General features: G+C 40.7%; 1 protein-coding gene across 3 annotated transcripts in view; it reads right to left on the bottom strand.

Annotated features, from left to right (window-relative positions):
• LOC125455747 (E3 ubiquitin-protein ligase pellino homolog 2) overlaps positions 1-20,229 on the bottom strand; it is a 206,891-nt gene that overhangs the window by 160,122 nt on the left and 26,540 nt on the right. For 2 of the 3 annotated variants that reach the window (XM_059649173.1, XM_048538143.2), the window contains exon 2: positions 9,054-9,191. The exons of the other annotated variant lie outside the window; for it this stretch is intronic. The gene's annotated coding sequence lies outside the window, so the exon portion shown is untranslated. The remainder of the gene's footprint in view (positions 1-9,053; positions 9,192-20,229) is intronic. 3 annotated transcript variants of the gene reach the window in all.

Raw genomic sequence — 20,229 nt, 5'->3', positions numbered from 1 at the left:
ATCGAAGATGGAGAGAGGAGACAGAGTTGCAGTGGGAGAGAGATCCCCTGAGGATTGTTCGGAGGGAGGAGCGTAACTTCTTCAGGTGAGCCATCCTTAGAAGAGGCTTCGCAGTGAGGTTAAAATTGTATCAGAGATAATAGGAACTGCAGATGTTGGAGAATCTGAGATAACAAGGTGTGGAGCTGGATGAACACAGCAGGCCTTGTCTCCTCTATTCATCTTCGTACCGCCTCTCTCTCTCTCCCTATTTATTTCAGAACCATCTTCCTCTCCCCCATTTCTGAAGAAGGGTCTAGGCCCAAAATGTCAGCTTCCCTGCTATCCTGATTAACTGAGGTTGGGTGATGCTGAACACCTTGCATGGAATGTGAAACAGTGGAAGTAAAACAATAACACCAACAATATAGTAAAATTAATAGTCACATACTTAAAAGTAAACAATATTGAAATTAGCAATTTAATTATCGTGGGGCGGCACGGTGGCTCAGTGGGTAGCACTGCAGCCTCACAGCACCAGGGACCCGGGTTCGATTCCAGCCTCAGGCGACTGTCTGTGTGGAGTTTGCACATTCTCCCTGTGTCTGCGTGGGTTTCCTCCCACTGTCCAAAGATGTGCAGACTAGGTGGATCAGCCATGCTAAATTGCCCATAGTGTTCAGGGGTGTGTGGGTTATAGGGGGATGGGTTTGGGTGGGATGCTTCAAGGGGCGGTGTGGGGTTGTTGGGCTGAAGGGCCTGTTTCCACACTGTAGGGAATCTATTCTAATTAATTATTAGAATTCTGTTTCCCAACGGCCAACTTATCAGTCAATATCTAATACCAGTTTCACTCAGGAGGTAGGGACAGAATCATCATTGGTCCTGTTTCTGTGTCATTGTTCAGTGTTTGCTGCTGAAAATGAATGTGTCTGCCCTCTGGTTGCGAGTACAACAGGATTGATCTTTGTGTGTTCGTTTAAAACAGGTGTTAGCAAGTCAGTTTTCCATATTACATACTCTTGATTTTTATTTCCATGAAATTCACTACAACCTATTTTACTGCTAATGCACAGTGAAGATCTATTGCCTATCTAACTTGGTTGAGCTTGTTCTTTATGGCTGGGCGTCCTCGGGATTTTTTTTGTGTTTGAATTCACATACAAAGAAGAGTCATTTAGCTAAGGTACCAGAAATCAACAAGAACAATACAAACCAGGAAAGGATCAATGTGTTCAAGAAGTGAGACATATCAGAGAAAAATAAAGCTTTTGCTTTGAAATAAAGCCACATGCATGCATATATACAGAACGGATATACATCAGGTTGTTAGATCTTTATGTGCCCTTTATGGTATTACGCTATTCCACACCATAACTTCCCAGCAGAAACATTTTGTAAACGATTTTTATTGTCACTTTATTTTAAGTTGAAAATGTTAGCAGTAGATGTAATCAATAATAAACTGAAGGCATTAGCCACTGGCTGATAAGCTAGCCATTGGGGAGTGGAATTTCAATCAGTAAATTCCCACTTTCAATACTGTTTACTTTCAGGTACATAATTGCCCATTATTTTACTATATTTCCATTACCATTCCAAAGTTGTGCTTTCTCCATTTAGGAAACAAAAGATACGTTTTACTGACAAAAACAGGAATTGTTGTAAATGCTCAGCAGATCTGGTAGTATCTGTGAAGAAAATAGCCAGAGTTAATGTTTCGGGTCTGGGAAGGGAGGGTCACCAGACCCGAAACATTAACTCTGATTTTTTTCTTCACAGATGCTGCCAGACCCGCTGAGCTTTTCCAACAACCTCAGTTTTTGTTCCTGATTTACAGCATCTGCCGTTCTTTTGGTTTTTGTACTTTTTACTGAATTCTTTATCAGATGGACTTTGCTCTTTTAATTTTAGTAGACAACAGTGCTTCTATTCAATTGTAAACTTTGTACACATTTGGTACATTCTTCAATGACTTTTGAAAATTTGAATTATAAGGAAGTCAAAGCAACATTCAGATAAACATAATAAAAATTCATGAAAATGTGCAGCAAACTAAATCAGAAAGAACACAACTGATTCAAGTTAATAACAGCCAAATGCAAAGCAGTTCACATTCTTTTTAAAAGTTTTTTTAAATAAAACATCAAAGAATCTAAAAGGATAAACAGGGCAAAAACAGCATTTTCCTTCTTTATGTTTTTTCCATAAGCAAGGACACTATTGGCACACTGTTTGACGACTGAATCTAAAACATTTCAACTTGTTCATTTCAACCTCATTCTACATATATAAAAACGCTAAGAAGCAGTCACAGGAGAGCAATTAGGTAAGGGTATCCAGGTCAGTATTCTCGTCTCCAGCCCTGGGTCACTGAGACGAAAATTTGTCATGTTTTCAGTTTTGATTACAGTTTTACAAAGGGTGAAATCATTAAGGGACTGAAACACAAGGATAAAAATGTTGAAGCTAAGCTCATTGTGCTTTACCAGCAGGGCAGTGATAAATGAGCCACGCTTACTGCAGGTAGTTTATGTGTGGAATAGTTTCGACGAGCTGAGATTTATGGAACATGGTCGGGGAGAGAACACTGGAGGTGACAAATGCTTGAAAGAGTGTTTCAGCTCCAGACAGGCTACAGGAGGTATAGCAACAAGCAACTTTACAAGGGTGACAGCAGGGTCTTTTTTTAGAATGTAAAGGATATGAGTCAAACAAGTTCAGGGTTGATAGGATGCTGAAGCTATAATGTATTGTTTAACTTGTTCCAGTGCTGCTGGTTGATAGGATGCTGAAGCTATAATGTATTGTTTAACTTGTTCCAGTGCTGCTGAGGAGAATAGAATCAGGTAACCAGAAAAATCCTGCAATGGTTGCACTCTCTTTAACTTCTGATTCACTGTTCAATACCTGGGTTACAGGGTCTATCATTGTTAATTGTCTAGCTGGGAAAGATCAACTAAGTAAAAAATATTTTGTACCAATAACTCCTCAGCATAAGCAGTCCATTTTTCATCCCAGGAGTGCTACCTTATCAGATACAAAAACAGAAATTTCTGGAAAAGCTCAGCATGTCTGGCATCTGCAGACATAAATCTGGAATTAGTGTTTTGGGTCGAGTGACCCTTCCTCGGTACTCACCAGACCTGAAACGTTAATTCTGATTTTTCTCCACAGATGCTGCCAGACCAGCTGAGCTTTTCCAGCAATTTCTATTTTTGTTTCTGATTTACAGCATCCATAGCTTTTTCAGCTTTTACATTATCGGATACTTTTGCACAGTATGTTAGCCTCAATTCAACGTAAGTGCTCTTGCTACTTCAACAGAGGTTGCGAATTCAAGCTCCACTCTAAAGACTCGATCACATTATTAAACCTTTTGCTTTAGTGCTGAGGGATTACTCAATCTTTCAATTTTATTTTGAGCTGCTTCAGAGGTCTTGAGGCAAAGTGCCATCGTCCCTGCCTCTGAATCAGAAGCTCCAGGTTTGTGCCCCACAACAAAACTTAATGACTAAAGAAGGTGCATTTAAAATGCAGCCATGCATTTCTTTGAATATGCCAATGGAAAGCTAACTGGGGGCATGTCCTAGTCAGCCATGTTTGATGGAATGGTTACCCTGAAGATAAAACCACTAGTGACTGGTTGTTCCAAGAAAAGCTAGCTGAGGAAACTAACATAAGCACTTGCTTTGTCTGCCTCATGGGCCACAAAACACAGGAAATGCTCTAAACCTAAAGTGAACCAGGATTCTGTTTGGCAGAATTTGGTCATCAAATTCAGATTATCACCAGCATACTGAACTTCTGCCCTGAAAGCTTGATGCTGGTAACATCGCAACTGTTCACAGTAAGAGCAGAATCTCATTCTTGCTTCAGGGAAGAGAACCTGCAAAAGTTCTGTTCAGGGTGGCCCACTGATTCACAAGCCAAATCAAGCAGAATCGAAGTCATTGGGCAGCATTGCCTGAAATCACAACACCGGGACTGAAGTCCCACCGTTCAAGTTAATCTTGTGCTCAGCAATGCTACTGACAAGGCCATGGCTGCAGAATAGAATATAGAGTCCCAAGATCACACAGCAACTCAGGCCACAAGTAGGTAACGTGGGGGACAGGTTTCAGTAATTGAAGGTCATAGGGAGAGAGGTGAATCAAAAGCGAAGACATGGGTTGCTTGTCAGTGTCCGCAACATCTACCTTTCCTGATGTTTAATTCCTTATGCAGGCACCGAGTGCCTTTTATTTACAGAAACATTCTCTCCCCTGAGCTAACAAGCTGGCTGCACGTTTTCAATGGCTGTGAACACCACAAGGCCAAAGGCCTACTTACAGCTGAGCCGACTCCAGTGGCAGTGGAATGCATCTCTAAACTGGTCCTTAATCGGCCAAATAATGGCCTCAATTGGTGGGAGGAGAGGAAGGTCAACCATGGGCCTTGCTAACCAGAACTTAATTCAGGTCTAGGCAGAAAGGCAGAAGTGTATAGGTATGCTACCATTCCACTCAAATGTCTCTTCCTGCCACACAGCCAGCAAGATCCGAAAATTCCACCCAAGTCAACCAAAGCCATAGAATTGTTTGTTAAATTCAAAATTAAGGTATAACTGCTTCCCCAAGCACAGGAATAAAACTAAACCTGCAGCATTACAGCTACCATCCTGTAAGTGAGCAAGTATGAAAGATTTCACAATGGCATTTTTCAAAGAAGAGAAGTGATATTTTCCCAGTACCTTGGCTAACAGTTATGCTTCAACCAATAGCCCCAGTGCAAATCATCTGGCCGCTTCACAGAATCACAGGATTGTTACAGTGCAGAAGGAGGCTATTCAGCCTGGACTGGTTCCATTACCTAGTGTCACTCTTGTCTTTTCCCAGATCCCTGCATACGTTACTATCCAAATAACCATCCAATGCCATCTTGAATGCCTCAACTGAACCTGCCACCACTGCATTTCCAAGTTTATTTCATGATAGACTGTAGGACTTGCAGCCACATTTGCCATACATTACAACAGTGATTATGCGCAGCAGATGCCTTGGTTTTGAAAACTGTTACATAAGTGTTAAGTTCCTTCTCTGCAAAGTCAGTTCACAAGTATGAGCAGCTTGTTGGTGGCAGTAGCCTCTTGCACCAGACAGAAAAGTATCAGAATAACCAAACAATAAAAAGATTTTACTTTCACTTTTGTATGTTAGACTTTCTTTCCTTGACTTAGAAATATTCAGCATTCAGTCCTGACGAAGGGTCCTGACCCGAAGCATTAGCTTTCCTGCCACTCTGATGCTGCCTGGCCTGCTGTGTTCCTCCTGCTCCACACAATATTGACTCTGACTCCAGCATCTGCAGTTCTTGTTATCTCCAAATATTCAGCATTAAATATTTACAGAAAATCATCTGTGACCAAGAAGTATGTCATATGTGTAATATGGGAATGTCTAATTCAATCAACTCAAAGAGTACAGATAACAATAGACAGCAAGTCATGTTCTGTTAGCTTCTACTAACACTTAAGCCCTGATTTCACCTTGGAACAGGAGTTGAGAGTGTGGATAACAGAAAGAGACAAGCTGGATTCACCATCATCCAACAGCATATTGTGATGTCTGGGAAATATTGATCCCAAGGTCTCACTTACATGCTAATACACACTTGATGCCAACCAAAATTTGCAGTGGTTAAGATACCATATGAAGCCTCAAAAAAACTGCCCCAGTAATTCAGAAACGGGAAAAGAGAGATACAAAGTACATTTACTGGGACAAAAAATCAGTGCTGCGCTCTCTGGCCTTAAAAATAAAAAAAAGTACTTACCCGAGCAGCTTGTTATCAAAGTCCTGCCTGCTACCTGCTTTTGCTGCTGAAATGGAGGCTGTGTGGGCTTTAGTTGCCCTGCAGTTAAAACATTGTACGTGCTCTAATGAATGCAAAGGCCAATATCTTTACAAAGACCAATAAAACAAGTGGGGAAGCAGAAAGTTTTAGGCAAGAGATTTCAGTCTGAGAACAAAGGAGTCGACTAGATTTTCCAGTCACTTTTTTTCCAAGAGTATTTTCTTTGGAATTGCTATCGAGGTTCTGGTACACCAAGTGAACTTTGATGCCTGACAAATGGAACCATGTAAAAACCACTGAAATCAGATACCTCAATATTCGACAGGCATAATCAGACTTCACAAAAGAAAAAATATCCACATCTTGTAAACATTAACAATCCATACTGGGGTGAAAACAGCAGGGATCTCAATTTGAGAAGGAGTCATTTATTTTATTGATGTAACATGTAATGGCCCTGCAAAAACTGTTCTGCAGGAACAAAAACAGAAGTTTCCCTAGTCTTTATCCAATCTACAGGTACGTTTTATTGAAGAACGGGGAGCTCCAAAAAGTTTTCAAAGAATTACATTTAGCCTAAAAACTGGAATCAGATTTCTCACTTTTTTTTTATTTTTCACCTCCATGTGTGCTACAGTTAGCCCTACAGAAAATTTCACTTTTGGAAATGTTAATGTATCCCAGAGTGATTTGTACGTATTTTCCCCTCCACAATCATCACCCTTCCAACACATTTCTTCAAGCAAGCATCCAATGAGCAGCAGTCCTGCAAACACAGCTCGAAGATTTGATTTGGTGCTCCTACTGGCAGTTTATTTCCAACACGAGCACATTAAAAATAATTACCAAAAATAAGAAATGCGAGTTCTACTATTAGTATTAAAATATAGCATATTCCTGCAATCGACACAGCTTATTCTCTGAATAAAAGTTAATGTTTAATATAGTTTCAGATTAATCCTATTGAAATAATTTGATTAAGGCCAAAGACAAAGCATATTGCAGGTTGTTTCGCTATCGTTTAACTGTTAATGTGAAAGGTGATGTCAAGCAACAGCATGGCTCTATGTTTCCAGTATTCTAACACATCTTTCATTTAAATTATTCGAGGTAAAGCTTGTGTTCTGGAGCAATGAATGGAATCTTACTTCATACTTAATCCTGAGAATTCAATTTCTTTTCTCAATCAACTTGAGCAAGTTGCAAGTTCAATAATTCTTTGGGAACATACAAAATACAAACAGAAGTACTCTGTTCAGCTCCTCAAGTTTATTTTGCCATTCAATGAGATAGTTGACCTAACTTCAATTGTATGCCTTGTTTCCACATACCTTAATATACTTAGCCAGAATCTATCAACCTCGAACTTAATATGTTTTAACTAAGCTAGCACGTAGCCATGCAAAAATGGTCAAAGAGAATGAAATTATTTGATTTGAACAGTGGGCTTGGTTTTGTTTCGGTTGGTCAGTTTCTGTGCAGTGATGGTGAACAATCCAAGAATTGGGAGAAATAAGGGACAGCAGAGGGCCAGAGTATTTTTATGAGGGCAGCAGTAATCTCCTGGATTTTTCAGGTCCACAAAAATAAAATGTGATAAAAGGGTTACTGCAGCGTCTAAATGCTCATTGTTAAAATGCTCATTTTTACTTCTAAAGTGCAATCAGGGTCTCATGTACTTCACAGAACATCAGTTTACCTATTAGAATAGTCTCCTACCTGAACTTCCTGCTGCTATTAAGATTGCAGAAGACAAAACAACATAGGATTATGGTGCTGCTACTGTCCCATTTATATTAGATGGTAAGATTACATTTCAACAGAAGGTCAGAAATGAAACATTAAGACTTATTCATTCTCCTTGGATGCTGCCTGATGTCCTGCTGAGTTTTTCCAGCACTTTACAAAGATACAAACATCCAAACAGGAGCAAGAGTATATCATTCAAACCCTCAGGCCTGGTCCACTATTCAATAAGATCACAGCTGAACTGCTTGTGTTTGAAATTCCACATTCCCATCTATTCCAATAACTTTTGATTCCCTTGCCTAACAAGAATCTATCGCTGCCTTAAAAATATGTAATTGTCCTGCCTCTACCGTCTTCTGAAGCACTGAGTTACAAAGTCACAGAACCCATGACAGAAAACAAAACCTCATCGCTGTTATCCTTACATGGTCTGGCCTACATGTGATTCCAGGCCCACAGCAATGTTGTTAACTTTTAACTGTCCTCTGGGCAATTAAGGACAGGCAATAAATGCTGACCTGGTCAGTGACACTCTTATCTTGTGAATGAATAAAAAAAAACTTAGATCTAATATACTACTCATGAATGAGTTAGGATCACCACTAGGCGTTTTGGCTTAAGACAATTTGATGACTTCAGGCTTAAGACATTGGGGTCTCTGGAATTACATGCCAACATCAGCATCCAAAATTCAGTTTGATACCAAAGTCGCAGAAGTGTACTTCTAAAAGCATTGTCAGGGTGAGTGAGATTTCCTCTATTTTAGTCAGAAGAGATCTTTGAGATTCCTAACTTCTTCAAATTAGAAACCCATTCTTACTTATGAGTTAATTACAAAGAGTACAGTGAAAAAAAATTCCCCGTAAAGTCCATTGGTTTATAACATATTTTTGTTAGTCTGTAAAATGCCCAGTTATTATGAGGCGAGCATTGAATAAAAATCAAACTCTTGAAAAACTATGAGATTTCTAAAAGAAAATTCTCATTTATCTAAATCAAAACCTAATCCCATTATCAAACAAAAACTAAAAGGTGAACAAAAGTTCATGTGATTCAGTAAAAAGAGTTCTTTAAAAGGGAAGTTAACTCCAGGGAAAGTAATATAGGGGTCAGCGTGATTGATCTATTTCAGCCTGATCACAGCCCATTGTTTCTTCAGTCACCATTATGCACTGACAATGTAGGAAATAATCATCAGAGACTGCAAGAGGAAGCCTTTGATCATAATGATAACCATGTGTTAAAAGCAAGCGCACTCTAAGGGTAGTCCCCTGGTTTAAACTACTCAAATTTGTCTGCTCCAATGAACAGCATGCGGAGTAACAAGAACTCATTGAATTCAAGTACACAAATTGAACAGAAATAAACTTCTTTTCTCAAACTGGGTATGAACATTGATAATATTTACCAATCACACAAATGATTCACCAACATAGCATCAGATGCCGAAAATACACTTTGAGAAACATGATGCAATATAAGGTACTGACTTTATTTATTTCCTTTCAATTCCATTTGGTCCGCTGAAGGTTGAGAGTGAGGATATTGTCACCGACCATGCAGAAATGGGAGGTATGCTGGGCCATTATTTTGCTTCGTTACTCACGGCAGAACGAGAGGATGGCTTGCTGGAAATCCCAAAGAGATTAACAAAGGATTAGTGACATTAGTGAAATTCACTACCTCAGGGGATAGTGATGTTACGGGTGCTGGGGCACTGAGCAACTTTAAAGAAGAGATACACAGATTTTTAATTAATAACGGGTTGAAAACTTACAGAGAGCTTCAGGAAAGTGGAGTTAAAGTTGAGATGAAATCAGCCACAATTGTATCAAATGGGAGAGCAGGCTTGACAGGTTGAATTGCCTAGTCCTAACTCCTAGTTCTTATAATGTAACAACATAAACTGACAGCCTCAAACTGATACAAGCAGTGTAGGGAAATAGCTCTACTTGTGTGCTGTATGAAAACACCTGATATGTGCTTATGGAGAACTTGAGTCTGGGGTGTGGTCTCAATGAAATCAAAAGAAGTACTAAGATAATAAAGTCTGAAGCTGGATGAACACAGCAGGCCAAGCAGCATCTCAGGAGGACAAAAGCTGACGTTTCGGGCCTAGACCCTTCATCAGAGAGGGGGATGGGGTTAGGGTTCTGAAATAAATATGGAGAGAGGGGGAGGCGGACCAAAGATGGAGAGAAAAGAAGATTGGTGGAGAGGAGAGTATAGGTGGGGAGGTAGGGAGGGGATAGGTCAGTCCAGGGAAGACGGACAGGTCAAGGAGGTGTGATGCGGTTAGTAGGTCGGAAACGGAGGTGCGGCTTGGGGTGGGAGGAAGGCATGGGTGAGAGGAAGAACAGGTTAGGGAGGCAGGGACAGGCTGGGCTGGTTTTGGGATGCAGTGGGGGGAGGGGATGAGCTGGGCTGGTTGTGTGATGCAGTGGGGCGATATTGGGCTGCAGGGTTCCCAAACGGAATATGAGTTGCTGTTCCTGCAACCTTCGGGTGGCATCATTGTGGCACAATGTGGGAACCCTGCAGCCCAATGGTATCAATGTGGACTTCACCAGCTTCAAAATCTCCCCTTCCCCCAATGCATCCCAAAACCAGCCCAGTTCATCCCCTACCCCCACTGCATCACACAACCAGCCCAGCTCATCCCCTCCCCCCACTGCATCCCAAAACCAGTCCAACCTGTCTCTGCCTCCCTAACCTGTTCTTCCTCTCACCCATCCCTTCCTCCCACCCCAAGCCGCACCTCCATTTCCTACCTACTAACCCCATCCCACCTCCTTGACCTGTCCGTCTTCCTGGATTGAACTATCCCCTTCCTACCTCCCCACCTATACTCTCCTCTCCACCTATCTTCTTTTCTCTCCATCTTCGGTCCGCCTCCCCCTTTCTCCCTATTTATTCCAGAACCCTCACTCCATCCCCTTCTCTGATGAAGGGTCTTGGCCCGAAATGTCAGCTTTTGTACTCCTGAGATGCTGCTTGGCCTGCTGTGTTCATCCAGCTTCACACTTTATTATCTTGGATTCTCCAGCATCTGCAGTTCCCATTATCTCAAAAGAAGTACTACAAGGGCACCAAATCGTTACTTCATAGTTTTATTAAAATTGATTTTGAATCCTGGGGAAAGCTCACCCAGGATTACTGCATTTGGCATAACCAAATAAAAATCATTTGGCCTGCTTTCAAAGCAAGCACAAATCAGAGGCAGACAGAAAACACAAGCAGAAGAATTTCTTAAGAAACTACATGTTAAAACTCAACTGCCTGTGATATCCTGACTTATTTGCAACAGAACTGTCTGGGTATAGATCAGCCTTAGTTCTCATCTTCATACCAAGTGGAACCGAACCAACCACTGTAGATAATGAACGTGTTTATCTTTGCATCAAAGGATGAACAAGAAACATGGTTGAGATATTTTACAGCTCAAGTGTCTTCATTACATTTGTGTAGAAACAGGTTTTTTAGCCAGTCTGAAATTACTGGGGCTAAGAAGAGCAAAATAATACACATGGACTTCTCAAAACCTGAAAATATCACTGGAGAAAATTTCCTAATGTTAACAAAATTTGGAACTTTCTACACTTACGTGTTAGACCATTTTGAGGAAAACAACCCATAGATCCACTAAATCGTACAGCAAGGGAGCAAATAATTACATTTATTAAGCAAATCTTCAGCATCAACTTGATTACATCTTCAGGACAAACTGCCAACATTTAAATTAATAACCAAGTAACACATGCTCAAATACCTTCTAAATAAAGCCTCCACAAAAGAGTGCATTAGGATAGAAACCTGATAAACAAAGATTTAAATCTGAATTTGGCACCGAGGCAGAATAAAATAAAAATGGATCTGGGTCTTCACATGGATCTACGTATGGGTCTGGTGCCAATTCAAGATCCCTTCTAAATCATGATTCTAAATCAAGCATCTATCCATCAATGCAATGAGATATCCCAAGACACTTCACAGAAGCAATATGTAATAAATGCGCCAAGCCATGCAAGGAGCTATTGGTTCAGATGAACAAAAACTTGTTCAAACCTTATAGGGCTGAATCCCACCAAGTTTTGGCTATGTCCTTTTCATGGAGGGTACCATTGCATTTTCTCATGCTACTATCCTAAATTTGCCACATTAATTACCAAACCTACCCCAAATATGAAGTTAGCATGATTCTGCCATTCACCATAGCCATGAGAATGTGCCACCAGGGCATCCTGGAATAAACTCTGACATCAGCTCTGTTCTACCATTCTACACCCAGACAAACAATGGTATTTTAAACCCGCCCTCCATGGCTACACACATTGACAGACAGCATGGCAAGTAAGCAGCATGCCTTTTTGCAATCTTACGTGGTACCTTTATTTTCATCAAAGAACACCTTAAATGTAGCAAAGGGTCTCAGGACCAGATCCCCACCCATATCATTCCACGCAACCTTGTGCCCCCATCCAGTCCCACAGACCTTCATATTCCTATACCAATTTAGTACCTATACCCCTATCATTTCAACCTGCCATGCTAATTCATTGAGTATCCACAAGTGTCCATGCACACAAAAGAAAAATATGGTTGATTACCTGGAGATTCATATTACAGGCTACACTATATTGAGAAAAGCACTCTATTCATAAAACCAGACTAATATTTCTAAACACTTATTTATAGCTCTTTACAAGATGAACAATTCTAAAGGGCTTTTGTACCTTTTACACACATTTCTCTCCAATGTTAAGTATCCCAAAGGGCACATAATATATCCCCTGCCAAAGGATACTCCTTCACTCCACCCCGAAAAAATCTTTGACCCCAATCTGTCAGGTGAATTCAGGCCATACGCAGGACTACCCAAAAGAAATGCACTGAAAACAAACCTTCTCTCTCCCAGACTAATCTCTATACTCCACGTCCCAGATACCTCGAACTCCAAAATCTGGTGTCCGTGGAGCCATCTGATTATTTAAGTGGCCAGCTGCTTCTAGGGAGACCAGCTGCCTCCAAAGCCTATGTATGGGTGAACCACAATCCATCATCAGGACTGTCCCCATGACAATGAGAGATATCAGGTTTGGTCTTGCCATTTCCAGCTTCTTCCAGCATTTTCATCACAGCTATGGTTTTCTCCATGTTGACAAAAATATTAGCCCGAGAACGCATCAGTTAATATAACCTGTACAAGTTGTGTGACTTTTTTTGTCAAAATCTCTTATCAATGTGCTGAACAATTCTGCAACTGACCTCAGTTCCCAGATCAGTCATAAAAACGCTTGTCACAATATTCACTCTGATGTCTGTAGTGGAGTCTTTCTTCCAGTGAGTTTGGCTATAATTCAACTTTTAAAAATCTAATTGCAAGATATGCATGAAGCTGGTGCCCATAAAGCTTTTTTTAGTTGACTGTCTGTGTTTTAAGGCATGGTGCTATTCTTTTGACTGTCTTATGTCCAAATCTCCATGCAGCAGTCAAAAAATCTAATTTTGATACCATATGTGTGTTGCGTTTGGAGCATCAGCAATGGGATACATAGCACAATCCACCCACAATGTGTTAATCTGCATTTGAAAACCATATAGTCTTTGCCAATTGTCTGCATGAAAGCAGGATACAGTTCAATAAAATGGAAAACTGCCAAATGTGCAACATTCCCCATGCCAGACATTTTGTTTGACAGATCCAAAGCTCAAGCAGAGAGAAGAAACAAAAGCCATTCTGATCTAATCAAAGGGTCTCTTTTGTTAGGATTCCTGTCAAATTCTCTACATTCTCAAACCCACCACTCAACTCCTACAGTGAAATTGTTGTGGTTTGAGATCTCTGCCCTGGAAGTTTAAAGCTGGAAAGCTTGTTTAATCACCAATCGTAGTTTATGATTTTAACACACAAAAGCATTAATAAGATTAATTAAACAGCGTTGTGCACAACCAATTGGTTGAACATGTGCTTAAGATCGTTAAAACAGCAACTGAGCTTATGTTTTATTTAGTCTTGCAAATGTTTCCAATAAATGGAACAATTTAACTATATTGATTTGAATATGTACTGCACTATGTCCAGTTACAGATGCACTTATGCAGCTAAACTAATTTTAGGCTTTTGCTTAGAATGATACTGAATTAATTATCTCATGCCAACTGCATTAAGATAGCATCAATTGGCTTTAGGACTGCACTGATATTGACTGTAAAGGTTAGATGTGAAATTCCTCTACTGTTCTGAGGTCTAGCAGCAGTTTGCCAGTGTGAACTTCCAGTCAATATGTAATACTAGCAGAAAGTGGAGCAACAGGTCTGGCAGCATCATTGAAGAAAGTAACAGAGATAACGTTTCGAATCCAACCAATCATATTTACAACTCAGTGTCAATATGTCACAGTTAAAATAACTATTCTGACATTTCCGCCATTTGGAACCTCAAATCATTAAACCACAAAAAAATGAGATGTACATTTGATCTGCATGCTATTGAGTAAATATCATGCCTTGCTCCAAAGAAGAGATCAATTTAAATAAGTCAATAACCTGCCTTTCAGTTGATACCCCATCAACAATATGAAGAGCAGTATTAACAGAGACTTGAGAGCAGGCCAACGATTTGATTTCTCAACAAAACCACAATAGAGAAAAAAAACAGATTTCTCATAATTTGTTCTGTGTTGAAAATGGCCCTGACAATGGAGTGGACAGTATGATACAAATAAAACACAGAAAGTTCACAGAAAATAACGTGATAAATCATTCAATCATGAATATCTTCTTGCTCTTAAAATGTTCAGTTAATTTTGAAACAAGGATTAAACTGTTTTACTGTTTTACCAAAGCAAAAAATTCTTCGACAATCTGGTTTACCAATAAAAGAAAGGACATAGGATCACTGGAGAAAATACTTAACAATGAATCCAGAATTAAGTAGATACAACTTTCAGAAAAGATTAAACATGATGGAGTTCCTTATTCTATGAAAAAAAACTGAGTGGTTACATAGTAGGTCTTTGAAGTTTGAAAGGGATCAATAGGTTAGACATAAATGTTTTCACTTGTGGGCATCTGAAAAAAGGGACCACTAATGTAAGATCGTCATTAATAAGTCAAATAAGGAACAAAGTAGGAATTTCTTCACTGAGTGGTGAGAATGTATAATTTAGATATACATAGAGTGGCTGAAGTGATTAATATAAGACCATAAGACCATAAGACCATAAGACATAGGAGTGGAAGTAAGGCCATTCAGCCCATCAAGTCCACTCCGCCATTTAAATCATGACTGATGGACATTTCAACACCACTTCCCTGCACTCTCCCCGTAGCCCTTGATTCCTTTTGAGATCAAGAATTTGTCGATCTCTGCCTTGAAGGCATCCAACGTCCCAGCCTCCACTGCACTCTGCGGCAATGAATTCCACAAGCCCACCACTCACTGGCTGAAGAAATGTCGTCTCATTTCAGTTTTAAATTTACCCCTCTAATTTTAAGGCTGTGCCCACGGGTCCTAGTCTCCCCGCCTAACGGAAACAACTTCCTAGCGTCCACCCCTTCTAAACCATACATTATCTTGTAAGTTTCTATTAGATCTCCCCTCAACCTTCTAAACTCTAATGAGTACAACCCCAGGATCCTTAGCCATTCATCATATGTTAAACCTACCATTCCAGGGATCATCCATGTGAATCTCCGCTGGACATGCTCCAGGGCTAGTATGTCCTTCTTGAGGTGTGGGGCCCAATGGATATTCATAAGGTGAAATGAAGTAAAGTAGCAGGGACAAAAACAGAGGTTACTACAGAAAAACTCAGCAAGTCTGACAGCATTCATGAAGAAAAAAAATCAGAGTTAACGTTTTAGGTCCTTCTTGAAATATTGCAGTCCATATGCTGTAGGTTGACCGACAATGCCCACAGGGAGAGAATTTCAGAATTTTCACCTAGTGACAGTGAAGGAACTCAGGATGGTATGTGGCTTGGAGGGGAACATGCAGATGGTAATGTTCCCATGCATCTACTGCCCTTGTCCTTCAAGGAAGTGGTCATGGGTTTGGAAGATGCAATCTATGGATCTTTGGTAAATTTCTATGGGCATCTTGTAGGTAGGACACAATGATACAACTGAGCATTGGTGGCAGAAGGAGTAGGTGCTTGTGGATGTGGTGCCAATCAAGCCAGCTGCTTTCTCCTGGATAATATCAAGCTTCTTGAGTGTTTTTGGAGTTGCACCCATCCAGGTAAGAGGGATCCAGGCAAACCAGGGTAGCAAAGGAAGTAGCGACAGAGGTAGTGCATGCACTGATATTCTTCCAGAAATCCTTAGATTTTGGAAAAGCCCCAGTGGATTGGAAAGCTGCCAATTTAACACCCTTACTTAAAAAGTGAAGGAGATAACAAAAACAGATAACTGTAGGCCAGTAAGCTTAATGTCCATTATTGGGAAAATGTTAAGAGTCTGTTATAAAGGATGTAATAGTTAAACATTTAAAAATGAATAATTTGATTAAGCAGAGACAGCATGGCTTCGTGAAGAAGAAATCATGTCTTACCAATTTATTAGAATTCTTTAAGGAGTTAACAAACAGGATAGATAAAGGTGAAGCAGTGGATGTAATATATTTGGATTTTCTGCATGTGTTTGATAATGTACCACATTGTAGGCAATGAGCCTATGGTGCTGGAGGCAATATATTAGCATTGGTAGAGAATCGGCTAACTAATAAAAGACAGATAGTTGGGATAAGGGGGGCATTTTCAGAATGATAACCTGTAACTCGTGGAGTGCTACAGGGGTCAGTACTGGGACTGCAATTATTTACAATATACATTAACAACTTGGATGAGGGAAATGAATATATGACAGCCAAGTGTGCAGATGAAAAACAATAGGTGGGAACATAAGTCGCGTAGATGACACAGGTTATTGACAGGTTAAGGACTGGGCAAGTACTTTGCAGATGGAATACAATGCAGGGAAGTTTGAGGTTTTGTACTTTGGCAGGAAGAATAGAGGAGCTGAGTATTATTTAAATACAGAAAGACTGCAGAAAGCTATATAATAGAGATATTTGGAAGGTTTTGCCCATGATTCACAAAAAGCTAGCATCCAATTAGGCAGGTAATAGGGCACTCAAAGAGACCACAGCAAAAAAGTAGGGAGGCTTTGCCAAAACTATACTAGGCACCAGTCAGCCCAAACTGGAATACTGTGAACAGTTTGAGCCCCTTATCAAAGGAAAGAGGTACTGGCATTGCAGACAGTCCAGAGAAGGTTCACTAGTCTAATGCCAAGTATGGAGGGACTCTTGTGAAGACAGTTTGGCCTTAAGTTGGTTTTATACCCATTGAAACTTAGAAGAATGAGAGGCAACCCTCCTGAAACATACAACATTCTTTGGGGACTTCACAGGGTAGATGCTGTGAGGTTGTTTCCCCTTGTGGAAGAGTCTTAGACCAGACGGCATAGTCTATGGAATTCTTCCTCAGAGAAAGTTATCAAGTGTATTCACAGTTGAAATACAGGTTTTTAATCCATAAAGGAATCAGGAGTTGGGGGGAAAGGCAGGAAAGTGGAGTTGAAGGTTATCAGATCAGCCATGATCTCATTGAATGGTGGAGCAGACTTGATGGGCTAAATGTCTTATCGTCCTATGGTTTGATCACTAAGTCATCTGTATCAGGCACTATCATGGTGACATATGGGTGTTATTTTTCTCTTTCTACACACACAGAGACTTCCTCTTCAATAGGCCTGAGGGCTAGAATAGAAGGATGATTTGTATAAAAGGATTATCTAGTTGTCAATTGACTGTGCCTATTTATGGGGTTAGTCTGTATTTAGAGATATTCTGCTTTGTCTTATAACAATATAAAGGTAGAAGACAGGAGCAGGAGTGGGGCATTTGGCCCATTAATCCTGTTCCACCATTCAATCTGATAATGGGCTGACCATCCGAGTCAATACTCTGTTGCTGCTTTCTCCCAATTTCTATTGATCCCTTTATTCCTAAGAACCATATCTAATTCCTTCTTGAATACATTCAATGTTTTTGCCTTGACCACTTTTTGTGCAGAGAATTCCAAAGGCTCACCACTCTCTGGGTGAAGAAATTTCTCCTCATCTCAGCTTTAAATAGCCTATCCCAAATCTTCCAACTGTGACCCCTGGTTTTGGACTCCTCAGTCATCAGGAACATACTTCCAGTGTTTATCTTGGCTAGTGCTATTTGAATTTTATAGGCTTATATGAGATCCCCCTTCCTTCTTCTAAACTCTGGGGAATACAGTCCTACCCAATCCAATCTCTCTTTATATTTTAGTCCTGCCATGCCAAAAAATACATAATTAATCATAGACTGAAGTGAAGACAGAGATAATCTTTGCTTTCTCCATGTACAGATCACCACCACTTAAAAGGTTTTCTAAACTAACTCAACGTCTCCTGCTGCCACTAAGGAAGGTCAGCAAATGTCGCATGATATCAATTGATTGATTAACCTGTCAGCATAAAGTACCTAGCAAAAATTACTTCTGTGTGATATATATTATTAACTATCATACCATCATTATATGTAACATAAGCAGAACCTTACATTCTGTTTGGCAGCAGGATTGAAAGAAAGCAACACTCAATGGTCAGCTAATCCGATATGCATGCATGAGCACCAGAGTGAGCCAAAAGTCAATGCCCCTACCATTCCCTCATGGGACTAAAAGCACTGATGCCATTCATTAATGGTACCTGGACAGAAATTTATTTCCCGCCAGCCAGAAGCCCTGTTCGACATTTGCTTTTGCAGCTGCATATACACTCTCTTCATCCGGCTCCTTGCTTTTTTTTCATGCTGCTGATGTCTTTCTTCACTTTCTCAATTTTGGATCTTTTACCAGTCCCTACCCCATATAGACAGTAGTCCTTCTCAAGGCCATCGCAGAAAGGCAGGAGGCAGGAATGTCAACAGGCAGCCCTCCCACGTGACCAAGACAGCCTGGATGGAGGTAACAGCAAATATCAGTGGCCACGGACCCAGGGACCCACAGTAGAGCCTGGCTGTAGTACAGGAATACAGCAAAAGATCTGCTGTGCACTGCACAATAGATTAGCAGCCACAAGGGCAACAAGGACATATAAGTGCAGAGAGATGGCAGACAGGATCTAGGTTTGTGGGTTTCAGCAACAGATGGGAAAAGTGGATTGAATGTGAAGCCATTTAATGCTTTGCAATGTGACCAGCTGCAGGATAGCATGCATGTGTGGATTACTTACTTGGGTGGACACAGGAGGGCACATGTAGTAACATGCATGCTCATTTACCAATGATAGGCCCCCTTGGATAACTCTAAACCCTTCTGTTTATGTGCAGGGGAAAACAGCTCACAACCAGTGAGAGAGAAAAAGAAAACTGGAGGACAATTCTCTAATCACAAAATTCTCACTCCAACTTAGGAGGAAGTTACAGAAATGAAACGGGGGGACTGTGACCAAGAATGCATAGAATGGACAGGCCCACGTATCCTCAACGTCCCATGAGGATGCATCCAGTCTTATGCTGTGGCATAATACAAGAAAATGCACCTAGTATAAAATGTGGTGGGCAAAGGCATTTTTAACCATAAGCTAATCCTTTTTTGTTCTCTAATGCTGGTTTGGGAGTGAAGGCCAAGAAAAATAAGCTAAGCGAGTCCAGTCCATTTTCCACCACCAGCAGCAAATCTGAGGATGCCTGCACTGTCAATAGTAACGACATTCAGCTGGATGGGTAGTCATTGTAGATTAGATTGAGAGTCACAACCTGGCAAGCACCATACAGACATATGTCCACAGTTGATGCAAGATATGATAGCTGAAGCCCTTGACACTCAAATGATTGTTAGTGACGAACACCCTGCTGAGTCCATGCAGATGACCAGCCTCTAAGCTTGTCCATAAGAAACCTGATAGAAGTGCACAAACAGTCAGGGCGACAGAAGAGAAAGATATCACAGGCATGCACAGACTTGACTGAAGGCTGGAAGAATCAGTCCACTTTATCCATACAGTAATGACTTTTGTACCTCAGGGTTGGCATCTCCCTTGGGGAGGTCAGAACTACCATGCAAGACATGGTTTGGCAGCGTGCTCAGTGGCTGTCAGATATGTATTCAGACCTGCATTCCATCATGCTGAGTTTGGATGCAGGGCAACAATGGCTAAGTGAGATCAGGATAATGCCCCTGGACTTCAGTCCAAGCGTGCCTTCTCCTCACACAGTCTTGGGGTGCCATGATGACAGTCATGAAGGTGAAGTGGCAGGAAGGCACCCTGGGAATTAATTCTCAGACACTCCATCTGCCCTCTATCATTGGCCGTACCACCACAAGCAGTTCCAGCTGAAGAGGGAGTACCTACATCCCTGCATAAGACCATCCTCAGGCTGTAGCCCTCTAGACCTCAGACCAACAGAGAACCACCAAATTCATCTCCGACAACAGTTAGCAGGCCGTAATCATTGCAACTGTAGATACTGAGCCAGCAACTAAACGTGGCAACGGAAAAAGAAAAAAAATAAGAAATTATAAGGGAGTGCGGGTGGCATAGGTATATATGTATGTGAAACACAAATTAATAATATGCTTCATTTCACTTTATTAATGCATGTTAATTTTCTTGATACTACTCATT

This window comes from Stegostoma tigrinum, chromosome 10 (assembly GCF_030684315.1).
Source record: "Stegostoma tigrinum isolate sSteTig4 chromosome 10, sSteTig4.hap1, whole genome shotgun sequence".
Taxonomy (NCBI): Eukaryota; Metazoa; Chordata; class Chondrichthyes; order Orectolobiformes; family Stegostomatidae; genus Stegostoma; species Stegostoma tigrinum.
This window is presented reverse-complemented; position numbering and strand designations above follow the sequence as displayed.